Source organism: Grampus griseus, assembly GCF_964374135.1.
Source record: "Grampus griseus genome assembly, chromosome: 12".
Taxonomy (NCBI): Eukaryota; Metazoa; Chordata; class Mammalia; order Artiodactyla; family Delphinidae; genus Grampus; species Grampus griseus.
In genome coordinates this window covers 56,402,317-56,428,127 of record NC_139006.1, presented here as the reverse complement: position 1 = coordinate 56,428,127, position 25,811 = coordinate 56,402,317, and positions in this window count along the sequence as shown.

The following is a 25,811-nucleotide window of genomic DNA, read 5'->3' as shown; positions in this document are numbered from 1 at the left end:
CCCATTGCGTGTCCACTCTATATATGCTTGGATTAACTACTATAGGAAAGTTAAGGGAAGTTGATGTCGAGGTCCTCCTCTTTGAGGTCTTCACAGATTAACAAAACAATATTTAAACTGGATATTATCATAATCAATGAAATATGTTTACTCTATTGATACAAACTAGTGTGATGACCTTGGGCTAGTCACAGCTCATGTCTGATTTCAAGTTTTCTGTCTCTAAGTTTCCTCCCATACCTAATTTTGATGCTTACATGCTTTTATATCCTGATGAATATTATGTGCAAATGCAGTGCTAATTTCTGAAGATACAAAGAAGATACTTAAGATAATTGCCTTTAGTTAAGAAGAGAAGATACATGTTTTTCTTCTCTTGTTGTTTTTATTTGCCTGTTCTCTTTTAGCTTTTCTTTTTTTTAAATGAAAGGGTTGTATGAATAATCAGATTTTTTTACTGTAAAATGCGTAGGCTTCCACTGTTTAAAGATAATCTTTAAAAAAAATATATATTTCATGACTCAATCAGTGTTTCCACTCTCTGAGACTCATGGTAAATGAAACTGCTTTGCAAAAAAGGTGAATAATTTTGCCCAAAGAGTTTCATTTTCCTAAATGTGTTCTAGAAGTGAAGATTTTTGATTCCTAATGCCCAAGATTTGAAGAAGACCTAGTCACTGGACAGGGTGATTTCCCTCAAAGTTTGTAGAAGGAAAAGACCATGAAACTCTTGTATAAATTGCCCTGAAAATCAAGAAATTGATTCTAGACCTTGGCTTAAGGTAAATGTATAGGAGGCACTGGGAGGAAAGCTGGTTCCAGTCAGGGAAGTGGCTGAGACTGGAAGTTATCTCCTAGCCAGTCCTTTTGGCTAAACCAGACCAAATGTGGTAAAGAAGGGTAACTAAAACTAATCCATTATTTTGTGATTGTCTTGTAACAGAAGAGAATGGGGGTATACACGGGCCTGTAATACATAGAGAGTTTGACAATAGTGCATTGTTGATGAAACTTAGTCTGGAGGCACTGGATCTTTTTCCTTAAGGAAACCCATTGCCTACACAATAAACTAAATGAGTCAGGGAGATATTGCTGCAAGACCCAGCTCTTAAGGGTCAATCTTTAACTGTCACATCATGTGAGAGTAAGAAGCAATGTTGGAGGTAGTCTTATCAGACTCAGTCCCTACTCTACCTCCAGGATTGGGTTATGGGGATGCAGGGTGGCTGAGACTCAAAAAAGAGAACACATTCTTGTTAGGAACTCTTGAGAGAAATAAAATCTTAATTAGAAATATTAAAGTGCTTGAACTGTATTTGTGGTCCATGTTGTGAAGCAGATTGTAACAGTTGTAAAGTTGGACAACCAGATGTATAAAAATAGAGTAAATGGTCTACCTTTAATTGTTGTTCAAGAATTCAATAAGGTATGGATGTTGAGTTCTAAAGCTGCCCAGGGAAGAAGAAAGAAGGCCCCCTGATGAGACTGGAATTTGGAAATAAGTTTGTCTCTCAAAGCCTGGAAGAGTTCAGAAGAGCAGAGAAGATGTGGAAGAATATACTTATCAGGAGAATGACATAAAGAAAGGTACAGAGAAAATAATGTATATACATATATAACATATATTTAGAAATAATGAGAAAATAGTAAAACATAAAACACAGAGAAGTAGTTTATGTGTAATTGCCAAAGGGATAGAACATAAAGAAAATTATGAAAAAAATTGACCAAAATAGATATTTTATTCTAAAATACTATAGTACATAGCACTGATATTACATGTGGTGTATGATTTTACCATCAATGGGCTTTATATATTGTATACATAGTATCCAATCATGTACCAGATTGATATTTATTCATATCACTAGACCAAGCCCCAATTCCACCATTTGAATGGAATAATGACCATTGTTGATTTCAATAATTCAGAACCCAACAGACCCTATTCGGGTAATTATTTTCCCCAGTTTCAAAGGGCATCACTCATCTTCTGTTCTATGTGTGCAGTGCCCCTGGATTGAGCATCTTACACCATGTGTGTCAGTGGGTACTGACCCTGAATGCAACACCTCTTTCGTTACATGTGTGTGTATGAGTGTTTGGGACACCAAAGAAATAGATCTGGCATTTCTTGGACAAAGCATTCTTATGAGCTTTTTACAGATGGCATTCTATGTAATTTTCACAAAATCCTTATTGGGTAGATAGCATATCCCTCATCTAACAGATGAAAAACTGAAGTTTGGGCCATCTCTTGGTCACAATCACAGTTTTGTGCTTGGTGAAACTTGGTTTCATACCTAGATCCACCTTAATCCTTGATATATCAAGATATTTAGTGTGTGTGTTTTTTCAGGAGATGGGTTGCAATTATTATATACACAGTATTATTTTATGGTATGAATAAGATTACAAATGGCATAGAGTAGAATTTGTTCTCAAAAATCTTACCCAGAGAAAACAAACAGATATGATGTTTAAATTACATTGTGAAAAATTGAAAAGAAAAATGAAATTATTATGGAATGAACCTTAGTAACATTAACTATTATGAGGTTATGTCTTCAAAGAGAAAGGGATCATTTATTCATCTAACCAATCACTCATTTCTTGGGTATTATATTGTCATATAAAGATTAGCAAGGCATTAAGTAAAGAATTATTTTTGCTGTTTCTTTTAATACAGAAGTTAGATTTTTCTTAAATTTTTGCATGAGGATATTACTTGAAGGCTAGAAGTCTCAATAGTAGAAGCAGCACTGCAAAATCCCTATTCTCCTATTTTATCATTTTATTGTTGTTGCTTATTTCTTGCAAACATAATGTCCACCTGTAGAGCAGATAAAGCTAGCACAAAGTAAGTTTGTAAATTGAATAATACATACAGCAATTTGTGCTTACAACCATCTAATGTATTGGGCACTGGATGTTTGTTACTTGTCCATCTCTTCCACTAAACTGTAAGCTCTTTAAGGAAAGAGATTGTGCTGTATTAATTTTTTAAGTCTCCCTCACTTTTTGCAGCAGTTACTGATAAATATTGTCTTAATACATAAATGAGCCAATTGCTTGTATGTAATTGGCGGGGCTTTTACTCCACACCTCTCTGTTCTTTTCCAAGTCTTTGTATTGGGAGTTTTTGAGTTTCTGAAATAATAAGTCTATGTTACTGAATATAATATGCAGCTATGTATTATTTTTCCATTTTTTTGATTTCATGTGCATGCAATTGTCTTCTAATTAAAAAGCAAGTTCTGTGGACAGTTGAGTCTAAGTGATGAACTTTCCTACATCTCCTACCCCACTGACCCTTGTACAATGCTAGACATATGGTAATATATACTTTGGTTGATTCTTTCTATCTCTGTCTCTCTGTCCCTCTCTCTATATGTATATATATATATATATATATATATATATATATACACACACACACACACACACACACACACACACACACACACACCCCATATATGTACATTTGTACTTGTATATATTTTATACAACCTGAACATAAACAATGGATTTTAACTCAATTATCTGATAATACTTTATCTTACAATGATTAGTGCTCTTTTTGAGTTAAAATAGAAGAGAGAAGGCAAATGAGCAATGCTCTTATATCAGTGTGACCTCCATGGGTAACAATTCTCCTCAAACTGTTTGGGTTTTCATAAACTTGTCTGCAAGACTTAAAGTTCTTTGATCCTAAGGCTCCAGAATATAACAAAGAAAATAAGCAATTTGGTGCACAGGACTGCTGGCATAAATGTGAATTAGAGCTTTGTGATATGAGTAATATTGTGTCTTTTTACAGTTAGCTCCATCATCGTACGATAAAATTGCCTTATCTGTTGACAAACTGATCCAATCATTCTTGCAGTACACATCTTTTTAAATGTCCTCTGGCCTGAAACAGAGAAATACTGTCATGATCAAATCTTGTTCTCTAGTTTCCTTCAATGTAAACTTTTTCTACTTCAAAGAGAATTTTGTCAAATGAGTGTTACAGTAATTATTCAATTCTTGGCCACAAGCACTATTTCACCAAGACAGTACTTTTCCAAACTGGTGGACAGTATTTTTATAATTACTTATAGAAAAATGAAGTCACTTACTACAATTTGATTTTTCTGTTGCTATGGTTTAATAGAAGTTGGGGTCAGCCACCTTGCTTTCAGAATTGAGCTAATCTGAAACAGTTCACAAAAGCTGATGTTCTCACAAAGGAAAGAAATAAATATAAACATGAGGTCTGATTATAGGGCAATCAAGACTCTAAAATATACAGCCACAACATGAATACTGAAACCTGTTTTTATAAATTTGAGCTTACTAAACGCATACCTAATTTGATTTTGAGGTGCCATGTTTTTCAAAGTTATTGTCTTTTTTTTATTAAAGTATAGATGATTTACAATGTTAAGTTTCAGGTGTACAGAAAAGTGATTCATATATATATATACATATATATATATGTATATATATATATATTCTTTTTCAGATTGTTTTCCATTATAGGTTATTACAAGATATTGAATGTAGTTCCCTGTGCTATAGAGTAGGTCCTTGTTGTTTACCTATTTTATATTTAGTAGTGCTCATCTGTTAATCCCAAACTCCTAATTTATCCCTTCCTCCCTTTCCCCTTTGATATCCATAAGTTTGTTTTCGATGTCTGTGAGTCTGTTTCTCTTTTGTAAATAAGTTAATTTAAATCATTTTTTTAGATTACTCATATAAATTATGTCATATGGTATTTGTCTTTCTCTGTCTGACTTACTTCACTTAGTATGATCATCTCTAGGTCCATCCATGTTGCTGCAAACGGCATTATTTCATTCTCAAAGCTATTGTCTTAAATCTTCCTTATCTGACCATGCAATGTTCATCCCTGCTATAAAGATAGTAACTTCTGGCAAAAGAGGTTTATTAAAATGAAGTGATGATATAGATAATGATTCTGGAAATGGAAAGGGTTAGAGGAAAATGTTGGTGTCCAGGAACAGGGCTCATTGGGATAGACTGTATGGCTTTGGTTACTCCTCCAATTTTTAGGATGAAAACCCTATATTCTTCACTGCATACTCTCTATGCCACAGGATCACTAGTGAGTACCACATCAAGTGTTATATATACTTGGAGTTTGGAGTCAGAGTTTTAGCAATTGTATGTCCTTGTGTGAGTTACTTTCTCTCATTGTTGAGTCCTTATAATATATGTTTTTTGTGAGGATGAAATAAAATATTTATATTAAATAGTCACAGTGTCTAGTTTATGATAGGTGTTCAAATGAATATTTTTTCTTCTTCTTTTTTTAAACTTTAGCTCCTTCGGTAGCTGGTGGGGTGGTTGTGCAGCAGAGATTAAAAGCAAATTGGGTTCAATTCCAACTTCTACTAATTATTAACTCTAAGACTTCAGGCTACACATCTCTGAACTTCAGTTTTTTCATTTATAAAATGAGGAACATAAGACTTTCTATCTTATAAGATTCTTATGGAAAGTCCATGAGGTTACAGGTCTTAAATTCTGATAGTAGTTACTGGCACATAGTATACAACATAGAAAGGCTTACTATCTAAGAGAATGATTATGTGCCCCAGGACCCCATGCTCAGAGTTTGTGATTGATGGGAACAGGAGAGTGGCCATGAATATGTGCCCAGATAAGTCATGAAGGAAACTTCAGGAACTGAATAGAGCCAGGATCCTGAACCAGGAAAAGCAAAGTATTTTAGTCACCTCTCTTTGCAAATTAGTTGAGAATTCAAGATTTTAGAAATGCAGAAAATTGGCCTTATGGAAAGGTGGATGAGAATGCAGATAGGAAGACTCAGAAGTTTTCTGATCGCTGTAAAGAGTTTATGTTGAAGATAGACCACGGTTCAGATAAAACCTTTCACTGCGTTACTTCTTTCTTAGGAAAACTGAGCTACATCCAGCCTAGAAGTCCAGCTGAAGAAGCTAGACATCAAAAAGGAAGAAGCTCATCTGGGACAATAAGATTTGAGCAAATTATGCTCAAAATGTGCTTTTGGGTACATGAAATATTGAATCAAGGGCAAAATAGGATTTCTAGAGCTCAGACTCAGATACACAACACTGAATAAAACAATACAAGAAAAATAATGACTTCATAATTTGGGGCCATGTGTTAGATGAAACTGAAGTTGCCTTGGGATTAAGCAAACACACACACACACACACACAGACACACACAAAGCACTAGAACAGAAGTTCTGGAGCTAGTCACAAAACTATCCAACTTGCCTTATCTAGTGTAATGTTGAAATGAACCTGAAATGGATATTCTTTAAAGGATGATACCGAAGGTAATGTGTGAGATGCAAAGCATTTAATATGCAAGGTCTAACAAGAGTGAAAAGAGATGAGAAATGAGATGACATCAGGATTCAGGTCAAAGTCAAGTTACTTAATCACTCTTTGCCTTATCTTCCACTGTAAGAAACAGAGGTTATCTTTTCCCTCTGCCCCTCCCATACTGACTGAGCCAAGGATGTCTTCCAAATAGATTGTGTGATAATCATACGATCAATGATCATATGTGATCTCTCCATGATGTATGATGCTCACATTTCCACAGGAGACTCTTAGGAAAAGGGCAACTGTTTAAAACACACAAGAATACCCTTGTAATGGACTTCAAAGCAGAGCATCGCCATTTGGGAGGAAGGTGGTCCTTCCGGTCACATTCACTCTGCCTTCCCAACAGACCAGCTCCAACTCTGGCCACCTGCTCTCTCCTCTCACAGATCCCCTCTTAGTGAGAGAAGAGCATTTAGGTCATTCAGCCTGGAACATTAAAATAAATGCTGATAGTTCAAGGTTAATAGATTCATAAAACAAAAATAATTCTGTGTCAAAGCTGAGATGACAGGCGATTTGACTTGAGGCAGCCTTACAATCACTCTTTTACATGTGCTCCATGCTGAGACCAGGCAAAGGCGTTATGTTTCTGACATTTACTTGTCAGGAAGGTACGACAATAGAGATTGTTTCTATCTCTGCTGCTCCCAGATGTTAACCTTCCAGCTTTAGTTTGTAATTGGGGTTCTGTGGAGCTTTAACATTTTCTATTGATTCAATAGAAGCGATAACATTTCCAATCATAAGACAGCATTATAAAAATATCAGGCAATTCACATATCAGAATGTTTGATAGCTGGGCTCACCACATTAATTTCTGTCACCTTTGCCAGGAACACTTTATCCTCTTTTTAATTCTGAAGGACACCTGGGAGTAGTTGCTGCCACTTTTATTGTTCAATAAAGTAGGCAAAAGTTTCAATTAACAACCAAGGGGCTTCTAGGAAATTGTGAATGAGAATATATTTTACTATATTTCTTTTTTCTAATGGGCCAGCTGTGACTTGGAGGATGTACCTCACTTAGAAGTCACACACACACACACACACACACACACACACACACACATACACACACACACACACACACACTCACAGTCCTCCTAATTCCATTTACATTTTATTAAAACATTCAACCAAGGAAAGCCAAGTCAGGTCCAGTGAGGATATGGAGAGCAGTTGGAAGTAAGTAAAAAGCTCACGCAAGTACGGCCAGAGCAATGGAGTCTCCAGATTTGCAGGACTGTGAGGCAAGAGGTTCCTGAAATCCACATCCTTGCCTTTGACCTCGAGACTAAGGTACCCAGGAATCCTCTTGCTCTGAGTAACTGGTACCTCTTCAAAAAGAAAAAAAAAAAGTATCCTGTGTCATTTATTCACTTAGATTCCCATTCTTTTATTAAAGATTTGTATTATGGGTTTTTAGAAAATTATTAACTGCATTTTGAAAATAATAAACAGGGAAAAGCTCTGAGATTTAAAAAATGAAATTAAACGTGACAATGTTATAATTTTTTAGGTTGCATTGCTTTGACTCAGTTCAACACAATATTTGCATCTCCTTATGGGTAGACTCTTGCATGTTGCTACAGAAGCCATGCACATTTTGATCCTACACCTTTCCTTGTTATATTCCCTTCAATTTTAACTAATCTAAACAAGCACTGTCACTTGTCCATTTGTCCATCAATTCCTTCACATGGACAAACTCCAGCCCCACCTCTTTGATGGAACACATCTCAGCTCTCCTCTCTGTCTTCATATCTTGGACTATTTAAGAATGATTCTTAACTTTTAGAGGAAAAAAACTCCTCTGAGAATCTGATAATTTTTTCCTCATAAAATTATGCATTTGGTTATATGAGTTAATGTATTTAAACTTTGTTGTTGACTTCAAGATAAGAACTGTTAAATAAAAGCATTAATTGCTGTTATTTATATATAGTTTTAATATATGACTTATTGTAACTATTAAAACATCAATCAACTGTATGTATCAGTATATCCACAGCACCTGTTAATAACTTTGCTATCTCTCACAGATCAATGCTATATACAATTTTTGATGCTAATGTCTTTTTTATTATAATTATTATCAAATACATTAACAAAATGTTAAGTAAAAAGAAACATACATAACCCATTATTCTAATTCTAGAAAATTCTATCCAGTCTAACCAATTAATCACCCTCATTTTGATATGATTTTTCAAATAATAATTGGTAAAAACAAATTTCCTTTATTCTTAAATTTAATGAGAGAGACATTGTCGAATGTCTTGTGGAAATCTAGACTTGTTATGTCCACTGCCAAAGAAGCTAGGCTATTGGGATATGACTTGTGTTTAGTAAATTCTCAGGAAGTCCTCCTTTTGTGACTTAGGCACTTACAAACCAGACCTTCAATAATTATTCTAGAATTATGTCTGGAAGTTAGATCATTCTTACTGATCTATATAGTCTGTAATAATTTCTTTGATCCCTCTTTGGAAAATAACAATGACATTTTTCATCTCCTTTTTTTGTATGAATGAAAAAAGCCATGCCTAAGAGAAAGTAAAATAATAATGCCATTGCCCTTGAAGAAGTGGGATTTGATATTGGCATCAGTACACAGAGATGAACTTTGTGAACAGATATTGGAATTGTAGCAAAGAAAATGGAACATTGTTTTTACTTTGTCAAACTTATTTATTAATGCATTATTTTGCCTTATTCACTGTGTGGTGAAGATACTGTACATGGATTTCAAGTTCTTTGTAACATCTCACTTTCTTCAAGTGTGCTGAATGGGCCAGTACCACTAATAGCACATGGGAGCAGGTTAGAAATGCAGATTCTTGGGTCTAACTCCTGAATAAGAGTTTGGATTTTATCAAGATTTCCCCAAAGAGTATCCACATTAAAGTTTGAGAAGCACTGGTATAGGTGGTCTCTCTGTCTGTCTTCAAACTTGTTACGTTCACTCTAAATATCCCTGCAACCAATCACCTTCCTAACCATGTTTTATCTGACCAACAAATTTGTCTGCATTGTATAACATGTTCTATATATCGTCTAAACAATCCTCAACAAGAACAAGTCATCCTCCCCAATATAATCTTTACTGCATAATTAACTTCATGGTGGCCTCCCAGAAAATCTCTTTTAACCTCAGGTAAAGGCCAGAAGCTAAAGTCCTGGTTGTTCTTTTGAATTGCTTGACCAGTTTTCCATGAGATAATTCTCTCTTCAAAGGTTAGTTGTACTGATTTAGCCACTGAGAAATCCAGATCCTACATCTTTAGGTTGAACCACATAAGAAAAATATTACTTAATATGATCAATGTTTGGGGATTATGTTAAAGGCAAATTAATCATGTCATTATAAATTCTCAGTGCTCAAAGGATCTTAACAATAATTATGTGCTCAATAAATGCTTATGGAAATAATTAGAAAACTTAGGGGGATTTGGGGATGTAGCAATATAGTTAAGACACAGCATTTCAGATGGAAATACTGTGTGTGGACTTATTCCATTCAATAGTAATTACATAGATAAAGGATCTTTTTCTTTATGGTCCATTCAGTTGGTCTCTTCCACCTTCACCAAAGAGAGAGCTCCTATATCTCAGAAGCTCTGTAATGCAGGAGACAGGCATTTCCCTCAGTCATACTATAGAAGCCAGACACCATTTTTTTCAAACCAAACAAATACACAATTTGTCAGTCTGCAGATAGATATTTCTGCCTTCGGATTCAAAATAGTTTTCATTTATTCATGTAAAAAAGAAGAATTTCAATTATAGTTGTAATATTTACTTATCTGGTTTCCTCATGATGGATAACAAATGTATTCAGAACTTCCATGTTTCAGAAAGATGTCACTTCATAAAATGGCAATACAATTCCATATTACAATAAAAACAGATACAATTCAAAATGCCTCAAATAGTTCCAAAAGGAATTATGCCATTTCAGAAGTAAACATTACTTACAAATTCATAACCACCCATCAAAATTATTTCACTAGGGTAAGTTAAGGAAGCATCTGCTGCAATTTATGCATTTGAGTCTTTCTTATTTTTCATAGCCAACTATGAAAAACGAATGCTTCCAGCAAGTACTGCAGTTCAGAGTGAAGTCAAACAGTTTTCCATTTACCTAGGAATACATACTCCTTTTAAAGTTACAGTTCAATCCTTTTACTGTAGTAAAGGCATAAAATTCACATTTCATCCACAGGAACTAGATCTGTTCAGTACCATCTGCAGGGGAACAGTGTATAAGATTAGCAATCTTATTTCTTTGCCTAAAAGAATAGCAGAATAAGTTCCTTTTATATGCTGAAAAGATTCATTCTTCATATCCTGTCTAGAATAATTCTGAGTTATTTCTCAAATACAAGTAGTGTTTCATAAATCATAAAAAGAATAAATCTTATTAAATCAGTTGTAGATTACAAAAACCTAAAGGCAAGGTCCTTTCTCCAAAGGACAGTGCTGTTCTCACTGATATTTTATCCTTTTACTTACTTAAGAGGAGACAGCTTCTATGAGACATGCTCAACTGAAGTAAGAGTGTTTTTTCCTTCTTTTTATAAGGTGTCAAGTGACAACCATGGTAGAACAGTTCATCCACTAAATGTCTAAACATTACAAATTTCAAAAATTCAATAGATATGTATAATGGAGAGTGTATATATAATGTATAAAGTCCAAATAGATAATTTTAAATTAAATTTTTGAAAAATTAATTGCCATGTCTGCTCCATTATTCAGAAGATTAACAGAACAAAAAATTGATATACTCTAAGTATGTTGGGAAAAATAATCTTTACAATTAACGTAAAATGCTATATTAATATCTATTCTTTAATGGTCAAGATATTTTGTAATCTAGCTCTTAGTCATGCAGTGTTATATTCACAAAAGTCTAGTTTTTATGTTTTAGGAAAAATAAACTCACTTTTACATGTCACAGAACAAAATATGAAGGCAAACTTATGGTTCTTTTAGAAGTGTGAACTTTGCACATTACAAATAACACATTCAACAGGGTAGATATTTTATAGTCAACTTAGTGATGAAAAATTCAATATGCATATATTTATGAATTGAATAGATTTATAGCTAACACACCCACTGCCACTTGGCCTCAGTTCACTTTCACGTCCTTGAAAAGAACACATTTCACACATTTTAAAAAACATTTAGAAAATTTAAAAGCATTTGCCAATGTCACAAAGCAACAGCAAATGGTGTACGCATCTCTAATAACTTAGTCTAGGAATATGGAATATGAAATGTGCGATGAGGTGTTCTGTATTCTGAACTGAAAGTCTTTCTAGCTTTATTGACTCGCATTTAGGGTGATGACTGGTTTCACAGTTTTAGGGATGTATGGGTTTCATTTTGCTCCAACCTGGCACAAATATATCTGCAGTTGAGAAGTGAAGCTTTACTAAGGATACTCCTCCATAATAGGAAATGGGTTGCAACTAGTTTAGGATCATTTTTCACGGCATACAGTATGCTTTTACTCATCATTTTGAAATGATGATATAGAATGTGACATAATAGAGATCTTTATTATAAGGTATACTCACCACATATGTAATTAATACTAGCATATAGAAAAATATAGTTGTGGGAAAAAGCTTAACTTTTTCCTCCATTATCAATCCTATCAATGCTTTAACTCTACTTGTTTGCCCACAGTTTATTGTCCTGTTATGTTCCCTGATTCCCTTTGTGATCCAGAGAAAATGTTTTCCCCATTAATGCATTCAACAAACATTTATTAAGCACTTACCTTGTTTCAGCCACTGTACTAGACTTTGGGGATGGAGTTATGAACAGGCCAGTCACAGTCCTGCCCTTAAAGTTTATAGCATAATGAAGAAAACACACATATAAACAGACACTTAGAATATGGGGTGTGATGAATGCTATGTCAGGAGAAGTACGAGGTCTTATGAGGGACAGTTGAAGGGGCACATAACAAGAACTTGGAGGATGAGAGTAAGATTTCTTGAGGAAATAACATTGAAGCTGAGAAGCAGGGGTTGAGTAAGATGAGGAATCATCCAGATGAAAAAAGAAGAGAAAGAAGCATGTTCCTTAAAGAATAGTTGGCATGTGCAAGAGAAAGATGATTCAGAGAGAATGTAACCAAACTGAGATAATGAAAGACATTTCCATAAGGCTGGATTTCAGCAGTCAAAGGGAAAAGTTAATAAGAAATTCATGGAGGAGGTGCAGAGAAGGGCCAGATTAGGAAGAAATACTGAATCTAGAATTTTAAAAGTATAGAAGATGTCATTAAGATAGGGAATAAAACAGTGATATGACATGATCACATGTATTTTAAATGGTTCTATCTTGCTGCAATGTGGGGAGTAAATTGGTGGAAGCAGACGATGAAAGGCAATGTAGAGGTAATTTTTGTAACTCAGGAACATATTATGGTGGTCTAGAAAGAATAAAGGCAAAAAAAATGGAGGAAGGAAAGGAAGACTGTGTCACACATGGTTGTTAAGGTTAAGGTTGGAGGAGGATTTGACTGTTAATGGGTAACTAGAGGGCACTTCTTTGTCATGATGCAAGTGGAACACTATAGTATCATTTTTTAAAATTTTTATTGGAGCATAGTTGATTTACAATGTTGTGTTAGTTTCAGGTGTACAGGCAGTAATTTTTGTAACTCAGGAACATATTATGGTGGTCTAGAAAGAGTAAAGGCAAAAAAAATGGAGGAAGGAAAGGAAGACTGTGTCACACATGGTTGTTAAGGTTAAGGTTGGAGGAGGATTTGACTGTTAATGGGTAACTAGAGGGCACTTCTTTGTCATGATGCAAGTGGAACACTATAGTATCATTTATAAAAATTTTTATTGGAGCATAGTTGATTTACAATGTTGTGTTAGTTTCAGGTGTACAGCAAAGTGAATCAGTTATACATGTACATATATCTGCTCCTTTTTAGGTTATTTTCCCATATAGGTCATTAAAGAGTATTGAGTAGAGTTCCCTTTGCTCTACAGTAGGTTCTTATTAGTTACCTATTTTATATATAGTATTTTTAAAAAATAAAAAGTGATAAAGAGAAGAAGAGAAGAATTTTACAAAAAAAGAAATTTGTCATGAGCCTAGTGCAGACAGTTCTAAGTTGCCTCTCCCAGATCTTTCTCAGCTAGACCAACCCCTCTTGCCAGAAGAGGTTGAGGCTCATTCCATGTTTGCCTGCTGTTGGACAGTTGAAGAGGGACCCAGAGGAGGGAACCCTGAAAGAGAAACAGACCATGACTTGATACCTTATCCCAATAAGGGACCTTTACCCTGATCCATTCTTGTCCATGAACCTCCTCATTACATCTGAGCTGGTTAGGGTCAGGTGAAGAGGAACAGGCTGGAGCTTTCCCTAGTGACCTGAATAATGGAAGGGGACATAGAGAGTTACTGAGGAACATTGTAGAGTTGTAGAGAGGTTTGTCAGTGTTTCTAATTCCCTCAAAACCAAACCAAAACAAAACAGTGATGCCATGGAAATGAAGAACTGTCACATTCTTGATGCAAGTTGTATCTGTGCTGCATCACTCATACTAGGTTGGTTTATTCACGGAAACAGACTTTTGTGAAAATTATTTAATTACAATAATAACCAGATTACCTGATGATATTTTTAAACAACCTATTATTTTTCTAAATTTGAGATTTTTTTTTCTTTAAAATATTTCCCATGGAGAAACCAGTAGAGAACTAGAAGTCTAACATTCTTCCTCCTACACTTTCAGATTTGCTAGCAGTCTCAGTTTCTCCAGGGCAGAAGCAAGAGCATGAGGTTGGTCCCAGGGGAATATGCTCTGGAGCCATTCTGAGGGGTTACTGACTGCCTACCTTATGGGTAGGACACCTAATACAAATTCATTTTGATACTTGAAAATCACTCACCTCTCAGTTTTGTTTCTTTCTGTTTGTTTTTTGTTCTTCTGTAGGTCCAGTCCCATGACCTCCTTAGTGAATTCCTTTCCATGGTTAGTAAATTTACACAAATTTCCAGCAATGTAGTAGAAATACTAGCTTTCATAACTATGAATTCTAATACGTAGGAAATATTGTTCTAGTGTGTTGCCCCTGTAATAATATAAATGCTAATCACTTTTTTAAACTACTGAATTCCTTTATTTAGTGAAGAGTTCTATAGTGAGATTCCAAAGGAATAATATAAATACTAATTATTTTGATTAGCACAAAAGAGAGAGCCTATTAAAATTTCCTAACAATAGTTACTTCTTTAATTTTATATGTTTTTGTCTTCTTTTAAAGCCAAACTCAAGCTATATGTCAGAATTTTTTTTTATGTAAATAGTTTCACTCAAAATGTTCTCCCAAGTTCTTATTTTAAAATGGTCTCTATGTGAGAGACTGAATCAATATCTATTGTGTATTTCAAATCTCCATAATTGTATTGAATAGAATGAACAGTTAAGTGGAGAAATTGATGAATATTACTTTGGGAGAAGGAGCTGGTATTATCTGAAAATTTGTTTGGTGTGTACATGTGATATGTGATTGTTTAAAATATTTCTAATGAAAACTTCAAAGTATTTAGGATTTTTTTTTACAAAGAAAATCTGCAGGCTAAGAGTATGACTATACAGAGATAAATGTTCTGGGTTTAAATAAATCCAAAATAACACGTAAGTTTGGTATTTTCAATTAAAAAAAATGAGCTGTTCAATGAAAATATAATTTAAGTAGGACTGGGAAGAGGTGGATCAGGGAGGTGTGATAATTAATGGTTAATAGAATGAACTCTGGAATCAGACAGCCATGGACTGAATCCCAGCTTCACCACTTTCTGTGTGATTCTGAAAGGTGTTTTTTCTTTTAACTCTTTAAGTTTCAGTTACCTTATCTGTTAAGATCAAATGGGATAATTCAAGCACCACCACCCCCAAATTACACAATATCTGGTACATAGGAAGTGATTAGCATTTGTGTTACTATTGCTAGTTACACTATGACTAGTGTTAGCATTTGATATTGCTAATATTGTTGTTGTTGTTATCGTCACTGCAACTGCTTTACCATTAGCAAAGTACCCCCAATGGAGCAGTCCTTTGTCTACCTTTTTATTTCCAATTTTCAAGCACTTCTTTTGGTTTTACCAACTTCAATACAATTCATAAAGTATAAATTACTGAGCACCTACTACATGTCAGGTTTTCTGATAGGATGCACATTTACAGAGACACAGGAGATGGGGAACAACCATTTAGACAAACAGCACACTTTGAGAGGTGTGGAATGGAAGTATCTGTGGGGATAAGGAAATAAGAGAGGGCTATCCTAAACCGATCCTTGAAAAATGATAATGAGAAACTCCTTAAGGTAACAAGGGAAGGAGTGGGAATCTAGGCAGAGGGAACAGTATTTTCAAGGCCTTGAAGTTTAATAAAGCTGGCCTTGTTTAAAGCATGTACTGTGTTTAATTGTTATTAAAGAAAACATGCAAGATCAGAAAGCCATGGCACATGCATTTGCAGACTTAATCTGGGACCTGGTTGTGGAAGGGGTCATGATGAAAGGCTTAAGTTTACTCAGTAAAAATACAAAGTAATTGAAAAGTTACAAGTGGGCCAGTTAATGACTGTGGATGACCCTGCAGAAAATGAGGTGAAAGATGTGTTTTGGGGGCAGCACTTAAAATGGAAGAGGAAAAAATTATGAAACTATGATAAAAATCTTGGGGAAAAAAAACAAAGAAGAGAGTAACAGTGAAAGAAAGTAATAGAGGAAGATTCCAGAAAAAATTAGAGGTTGATATAAACAGTCCATGATGGCTGACTTTGCATCAGGGGTTTGGGAGTCTGAAAAATGGAGTGGAACTCTGGTACCAGTCACAGTTAGCAGAACAGGAGGAGTATTTTTAAGTCTATGGCTGGTATGAAAGCCTGAGCCCTCCCTTTCCTCATGCTGAGTAAGGTTTTGGCTGTAGACTGTGAAGCCCAGAGAAGAGGTCTGAACCAAAGATTTAGCTCTGAGAAATACTAGAATGAAAGGAACTGCACTGGGAAAGAATGGAGAGAAAGAAAGAAAAAAGGAATGAGGTTGATACTGTTACTATCACTGAAGCCAGCAACACAGAGAAAACTCAGGCAGCCATGAAAGATGGTCAACAAAGCCTAAAAAAGGAGTTTCTGAATGCAAGGAGTGGTCAGCCGAGTCCAGTCCCACAAGATGAGATGAAGTTAGGTGTGAAAAATGTCCATTAGGCAGATAGTTAGTGTGATCTTGATGAAGACAGTTTCAGTCTAAAAAAAAAAAAAAAAAAAGTTACTGATGAATCTAGTGGCAGGGCAGGAATAAAGATGTAGACATAGAGAATGGACTTGAAGACACGGGTTGAGGGGAAGCTAGGGTGAAGTGAGAGTAGCATCGACATATATACACTACCAAATGTAAAATAGTCAGCTAGTGGGAAGCAGCAGCATAGTACAGGAGGATCAGCTCGGTGCTTTGTGACGACTCAGAGGGGTGGGATGGGGAGGGTGGGAGGAAGGCACAAGAGGGAAGGGATATGGGGATATATGTATGCATATGGTTGATTCACTTTGTTGTACAACAGAAACTAACACAGTATTGTGAAGCAATTATACTCCAATAAAGATCTGTTTTAAAAAAAAAAGAGAGAAGGGTAGTGAGAAAAATACAGATTGTCACATTTAGCAAATGAATGAAGGGGACTGAGAATGCTGGTAACTCCTGGACATGAGGTTGTAATTCAGTGTCAAGAATGGCACTAACAGAGCTCACTCTGGTTGAAGCCACACATCTGATGTAGCAACTGCTGTGCTGAATCTCAGCTCACTTTTTTTATTGGTCACCGTCGCAGCAAACTGTCAACAAGAGCACTGCTTTGCTGTGTCATCTGCCATTAAGGAGGGCTAGAGGATGGAGGTAAGTGTTCTGGCTTCCAACGTCAATCAAAGATTTGAGTCTCTGGTTACTTACTATTAGCTGTCAACTTGAAAATAGCTGGTCTGGAAATGTTTAGATCTACAGCCATAATCCCAGTTGGAATGTCCACACTGAACGAAGTGTGTCTTTCTAACTTTTCAAACTGTTTCATTGGCCTAGAAGGGTAAAGTGCATTATCTCCTGCTATTTCATTTTTATTAAAACTGTTTGAACTTGGAAATGAAGCCTGATGGTCCCATTTTCAGAAGGCTGAAGGTCACTGGGTGTTTCTGTTCAAAAAGAGACAACAATGTGTAACCCCTCTGGCTCCATAATCGAAAGAAATAGTGCAGTGATTACAGCCCTGCGCTGAGCTGGCGGCTGCTACAAATACTGGAACCGAATTTGATAGGATCTAGTATTACCTTATAACAGAGTATCATTCTTTACAGTTCCAAGGTCAATGTCTCTTTCTCAAATAACATTTTGGACCTATAATTGTTCATATACATGCTAGCAATTATGGGGAAATTAATCAGCCAGTAATTAATGCCATGCTATTACACTTTTTAATTTGTAGATTATGCAGCTGCAAGCATTCTCACATTTTTAATTTGTATATTATACAGCCACAAATGTTTACAATGCCCTTTTTAATCTCCTTACACTACCACTGCCATTATTCACTATAGATTAATGATACCCCGGATGCTGGGGTTTATTTCACTTACTACTCTTACCAGGAGAGCAGTTAACATTACTGTGCTCTATTACTTAATGTCTTACTGCAGCTGCTAGTGAGCATTGGTTACCCTTTAAAATATTACCAGTTAGTTATTTATTCCTTATTGTTTTAGCTCTCTTGTCACCAATATGACTGTGGTAATATTACCTTTATTTCCAAATTTATTTCAACTGGTTCTATCAGAGATATTTAAATAATTCATTCTAAATAGCACAAATGATCTGAACCCCTCTTTATCTATTTTTGTCTGTCTTAGAGCCTATTTGGGGTTATGTGACCAATACAAATTTTTCTTCTTTCTTCCAACTCCTATTATTTCCCTGTACCAGAAGCCAAGTAAATATAAAGAAACATTGAAAAAGTACTTGACTTCTTTTCAACTAGCCAGAAATAGATATTCTCAATATTGACTGAGCATAATAAGTCTTAATAGTTGAAGTTGATGCTGCTGACTGAGGCTGGGGTTATTGTCGAGCATGTGTCTCCCTTGGTTTTCCTCAAGGTGATCCACAGTTTCAGGGGGTCATATCTGTTCCCTTGATAAGAAGTAGTGACAACTTTAATGCTGGCAGTACTCTTAGCCATCAGGACACACAATGTGCACATCACAGCACAATTCTATGAAACAGATCATGTACACAATATTCTATTAGTTACTGAGAAGGATGAACAGAAGTAAAAAATAGAGTATCTGTCAACAGAGTATTGATATGAAATAGAATCTCATATAATTATGAGATTATATGAGAGCACAGTAAGCAGGTGGTACTAAGGCATGTGATAAATGGACAGAAAGGCTTTATGACCAAGTAGAAGGATGGCTTTTCAGAGGGAGGAGAGAGTGAACCCAGGATGGTCAGCTTGAGCTGGACTCTGAAGAAGGAGGTGGGGGGAGGCAGGCTGAGAGTGGAGAGGGGCTTTCCCTGGAAAGAATTCAAAATGAATAAAAACTTCAGGTGTTAAATGTTTGTTATACAGACAAGGGGCAGTAAAGAGATGAATACGGCTTGAAGAAAGTTCTTGCTGAGGAGTAATATGACTTGAAGCCAGACATTCTGACATTTAACAATGGGCCTAGACCACCAATGTAAAGATTTGCAGCTTTATACTGTACAGAATTTCTGTGGGGCATTTTTGATTGGGTATTTTTTGTTTCTGTTTTTTGCTTTTTTTGTTAATTTTTTGGTATGGGAATGCCATCATCAAAGCAGTATTTTGAGGAAAATAAAAAGGTAAAGGCTGACATTAAGATCATTTAGGAGGCTGATGAGTTAATTTAGGTGTGTGGGGATAAAGGGATGAACGCTGATAGTGTTTACCCAGCAGGGCCCAGACACTTGGAATGTTCCTCCTGTCTCCTTCCTGACTCTGCACTTCTGACCCCTCAGCTCCTCTACAGTTCTATAAATCCTGTCCACTTTTAAAGCTTCAGAACTTGAATCCTTCATGACCTTTTAATCACTAAGAGATTAATTGTTTTTGTATTTTAATGTAATATTACACATGTATATGTCTTGCTTCCTAAAATAAAGTAATATAATCATAATAATGATTATGGGTCAGGCACTATACTAAACATTTTATGTGCATTATTTTATTTCATTTGTACAATTGCCTCAGAGGTAGGTGCTTTTGTTTATTTATTTATTTATCTATTTATTGATTGATTGATTTAGAAATTAACTGAGGTTTAGTAATTATCACTCAGTGATGTAAATGGCAGAGTCATAACTTAAACACCGATCTACCAATTGTATTTATTTCTTTGCTTGTGGATTTGTTCTTTCAATTATTGATTCATTCACAGATATTCATTTCATTAAGTGACTAGCAGTCTTTGATACCAGCTTTGATCTTATGTTAGGAATACTTCAGTGAACAATAATACATAAGATCCCTGTTTCTTGGTGCTTATGGCTGAGCAGGAAGTAAGTGCAACCTGTATGTTGAACAAGTTCTAATAACAGTGTAATTGGAAAATACATTTATTGTCTGTCTCCCTGTATCTCTTTAAATGTATTCTCATACTCCTGGTAAAAAGTATGTAAATTCCCATGATTTGGGGGTGATTTTCGAGTAATAAAAGGTCCCCTTTTAGATAACTAAATTTTTTTCCAATTTTATTGAAGAATAATTGACATATAATTGTATATATTTAGTGTAAAACATGATGATTTGATGTACATATACATTGTGGAATGATTAACAAGATCAAGATAATGAACACACCCATCACCTCACATAATTAACTCTTTTTTATTTTACTTTTTTGATAAGAATTCTTGAGATTTCCTCTCAGCAAATTTCAAGTATATGATACTGTATTACTAACTATAGTCACCATGCTGTACATTAGAACCTCAGAACTTACTTAAACTGAAAGTGTGTTCTCTTTGATCTACATCTCTCCACTTCCTCCCCACAGCTCCTGGCAACCACCATTCTATTCTATGTTTCTATAAAATTGACTTAAATTTTTTTAATATTCCACATATGTGATACCATACAGTATTTGTCTTTTTCTGTTTGATTTTCACTCATCATAATGCCCTCCATTTTCATCCATGTTGTTGCAAATGGCAGAATTTCAGTAGCTTTTTTGACTGAATAATATTCCAGTGAATGTGTGTGTGTGTGTGTGTGTGTGTGTGTGTGTGTGTATCACATTTTTATCCACTCATCCATTGAAGGACATTTAAGTTGTTCCCTTATCTTGCATATTGTGAATAATGCTGCAATGAATGTGGGAGTGTAGATATCTTTTTGAGATACTGATTTTATTTATTTTGGATATACACCCAGACAGGAACACTACATAAAAGAAAATTACCAGCCAATATCTCTGATGAACATAGATGCAAAAATCTTCAACAAAATACTAGCAAACTAAACTCAGGAGCACACTAGAAGGATCCTACAACTTGATCAAGTGGGATTTATTCCTGGGATTCAAAGATGTTTCCATATATGCAAATGAATAAATGTTTTATACCACATTAACAGAATAAAGGACAAATATCATGTGATCATTTCTATTGATGTTGAAAAAGCATTTGACACTTGCATTTCTCTAATGATTAATGATGTTGAGCATTCTTTCATGTGTTCGTTGACAATCTGTATATCTTCTTTGGAGAAATATCTATTTAGGTCTTCTGCCCATTTTTGGATTGGGTTGTTTGTTTTTTTGATATTGAGCTGAATGAGTTGCTTGTATGTTTTGGAGATTAATCTTATGTCAGTTGCTTCATTTGTAAATATTTACTCCCATTCTGAGGGTTGTCTTTTTGTCCTATTTATGGTTTCCTTTGCTGTGCAAAAGCTTTTAAGTTTCATTAGGTCCAGTTTGTTTATTTTTGCTTTTATTTCCGTTTCTCTAGGAGGTGGGTCAAAAAGGATCTTGCTGTGATTTATGTCATAGAGTGTTCTGCTTATGTTTTCCTCTAAGAGTTTGAGGGTGTCTGGCCTTATATTCAGGTCTTTAATCCATTTTGAGTTTATTTTTGTGCATGGTGTTAGGGAGTGTTCTAATTTCACTCTTTTACATGTAGCTGTCCAGTTTTCCCAGCACCACTTATTGAAGAAGCTGTCTTTTCTCCACTGTATATTCTTGTCTCCTTTATCAAAGATAAGGTGACCATACGTGCATGGGTTTATCTCTGTGCTTTCTATCCTGTTCCATTAATCTATATTTCTGTTTTTGTGCCAGTACCATACTGTCTTGATTACAGTACTTTTGTAGTATAGTCTGAAGTCAGGGAGCCTGATTCCACAACTGCAATGAGATATCATCTCACACTGGTCAGAATGGCCATCATCAAAAAATCTACAAACAATAAATGCTGGAGAGGGTGTGGAGAAAAGGGAACACTCTTGTACTGTTGGTGGGAATGTAAATTGATACAGCCACTATGCAGAACAGTATTGAGGTTCCTTAAAAAAAAATACAAATAGAACTACCATATGACCCAGCAATCCCACTACTGGACATATACCATGAGAAAACCATAATTCAAAAAAAGTTATGTACCAAAATGTTCATTGCAGCTCTATTGAAAATAACCAGGACATGGAAGCAATCTAAGTGTCCATCAACAGATGAATGGATAAAGAAAATATGGCACATATATACATGGAATGTTACTCAGCTATAAAAATGAATGAAACTGAGTTATTTGTAGTGAGGTGAATGGACCTAGAGACTGTCATACAGACTGAAGTAAGTCAGAAAGAGAAAAACAAATACCGTATACTAACACATATATATGGAATCTAAAAAAAAAAAGAAAAAAAAAGAAAATGGTCAGAAGAACCTAGGGGCAAGATGGGAATAAAGATGCAGACCTTCTAGAGAATGGACTTGAGGATACAGGGAGAGGGAAGGGTAACCTGGGACAAAGTGAGAGAGTGGCATGGACATATATACACTACCAAACGTAAAATAGATAGCTAGTGGGAAGCAGCCACATAGCACAGGGAGATCAGCTTGGTGGTTTGTGACCCCCTAGAGGGGTGGGGTAGGGAGGGTGGGAGGGAGGGAGATGCAAAAGGGAAGAGATATGGAGACATATGTATATGTATAGCTGATTCACTTTGCTATAAAGCAGAAACTGACACACCATTGTAAAGCAATTATACTCTAATAAAGATGTTAAAAATAAATAAATAAAATAACAATTAAAAAAAAAAAGCATTTGACAAAGTTCAATTTCCTTTTTATGATAAAACTCTCTCAAATTAGGTATAGGAGGTCTGTACCGTAACATAATAAAGTCTATATATGACAAAATCACAACTAATATCATACTCAGCAATGAAAGTTAAAAGCCTTTCCTTTAAGAACAAGACCAGGATACTTACTCTCACCATGTCTATTCAGTGTAGTACTAGAAGTCTTAGCCAGAGCAATTAGGCAAGAAAAAGAACTACAAGAACTACTAAAATTTTCTGTTTGCATACAGCATTATCATATATATAGAAAACATATATAGACAATTAAAAAGTCCAGATACAGTAAGAATCAAAACCTTACATTTTATTCAGTGTTATAGTTACTCCTCTTTCCTAGCCCAGCAGGCTATAGACAAAACCTTTGCAATGCACAAAGAGTAGCATGGCTGGCATCTGCATGTCCCTGGCTTACAAATAGCTTATTCATTTTCCAGTTTGTTAACTTTGACTTATGCTGATATTTTCAGGCTCAGAGCTAAGAAAGGAGGAGCAAGTAGGTGAGTGGAGTACTTACTTGACTAATAATGTGAGATAGGCCCACTCTCTGTGTCTGGGCAGGTTGGTAAAACTGATTTGTCCAAGTGGGCTGCTGGGAGACCTGTCATTCCGTTTATGTGGTTGATTCTCTCTCCTACAGCTGGTTGCTCAGAACACCCTCTTTAGACCAAGGCCATCCATGAGGACCTTCTACTTCTTTCTATGAGGTTTTTTTGCCTTTCTGGAAGAACTTTAGGGTGGTATTTAAGTGTACACCATGTGGCCTAAGAGAGATGCTTACCATACCTGTTTTTCCTCTTCAAGTCTAGGAGCACAGATCACCCAAGGTATCCAACTACTTTTCCACCCTTTCACTGCCAGAACAAGTAACAAGCCCATCTCTCACACTTGAGATTCTCTCAGACACAAACCCAGTGTTCTACACATGGTAATTCTCAATTCTTTGAGGTCTTCTGTTGTCATTTGAGATGATGAGGAAAACATGCCCATCCTTACCTAAGGAAGAGGGTGAGACCCAGAGCACATCAGCCACCTCCTCACTTAATCTTTCTATTATACAGTGCTTTTCCAGGCATCTCAAACTTCTTTTATACACTGGAGTTGAATGATTCTGCAAGCGTACCAAATAGTTTTGTTTTGTTTTTTCTATCCTCCTTTTACCAGTCCTGTGGCCAGCCTTGCACCCCGCTTTAGAATAAGGCATTTATTGTCTTAGGACTTCAGTTTCAGTCTATTATCATGATAGATACACAAACAAATAAGTTAAAATAGTAATGATCACTATTAGGAAAATTAAATTTAACATGGGAGAAAGGGATGAGGAGGACAACATTGAGTGTTGTGGTCAGGGGAACATCTCTGAAGGGATAGTATTTTACAGGAACCTGACTGGCTAGGAGAAAGCCATGCAAAGATCAAGAGTAGGTACCTTCCAGGCAGATAAAGGGTTATAGGTCCTGACAATAGAATTGTATTCCCAGGTTCAAAGATCAGAAATAAATTATGTAGTGTTGGGAAAAACACAGCAAGGAGAAAAGGGCTGTGGGTCAATAAGCCCAAATTCTAACATGCATCAGAATCACTTAGGAGGAATTGTTAATATGCCAGTTCCTGGGTTCCATCCCAGTGATTCTGACCTAGAGTGATGCTGATCCCAGGCGACACTGCCTTAACTGACTGGTAGTGTTATGAGAAAAAGCAAAAAAAAAAGATAAATGATTTGGGATTTTATTTTAATTCATTGGGAAAATTTAAGGCAGTAGAGGACCATGATCTAATTTGAAATTTCTAAAAATGAATCTGGCTGCTTTTGGACAAATGTACTACAAGGATTGGTAAGCAGGTGTTGGGGGAGGAAGGACATTCACAAGGCTATTTCTTTTGTCCAGGTAAAGGATGATAGTGGTTTGAATGAGTATGGCAGTGGTGGAGCTGTAGAGAAGTAACAGAACTAGAAATATATTTTGGAGGGTGTGATGACAGGAATGGATTATGGATTGGTGTGAGTAGAACATGGGAATGAGGAATCTTCTCTAAAACCTAGACTCATGACCACATCTAGTTTGCTTGTTTGTTTGGGTTTTTTTTTAGGAATAATCATTACAATTATCATTGCCTTTACCTCTGCACAGTACCTGGCAGATGGTTTGAACATAGTGAACACTCAGTAAATGAGAAGATTGAATCAAACAAAACTCAAATGATTTCTACATTAACAGTTCATTATATATAGTGTTTGCAGTATTTTTAAATATAAATAAATTAAATTAAATAAGAATTAATCCAGAAAACTTGGTGGAGTTAGTCCAAGTGGAATTTGAGGACAGATTATTAATGTTAGTAATTTGGGAAAAGTAAATACAATAGAGTCAAGCAATGGACTAATTTCAGGAATTGTTAAAGGTTGATGTTACCTATTTCTAAGGAAACCACAGTGGTAACAATTTATTCCACTGGAGGGAGAAAGAAAAGGCTCTGGACAAACCTGAAGCATTTGGCCCAGAGCATATAGCACAGTGGACTCAGCCTTTGCATCCTTCTTTTTTCCAGTCATATTTGTTCTTATATTTCAGGTAAGGGGAACATCAAGATCAATGTTAGGACTTAAACCATGAATAAAAGAAAAAATAGATTGTAAATAGTATATCTAAAAGGTTTTATTTATGAGGAGAGGTATGACACCAGATATAGATATGAAGAAAAAGGTTATGGGTAAAGCATCTCAATTTCTAGGGTCGTGTGGCAGCTTCATATATGTTGTACTTCCCAGCCTAATGAGCTCTGGTGGAGTGTAACCTTCACTGTGCTCAGCTATTTAGAGTTCTCAGTAAAATATTTTAGAACTGATCTCATTAAGAAATAAGACTATATTAACATTAAACTCTAGGAAAAGTTTTGGACCTTATTTTTTCAAGTTTGCTTACAAAACGCTAGGTAACTACTTTATCTAAGAGAGATTGAAAAATAAGACAATTCTTTAAGGACATCACTGCAATGGTAACA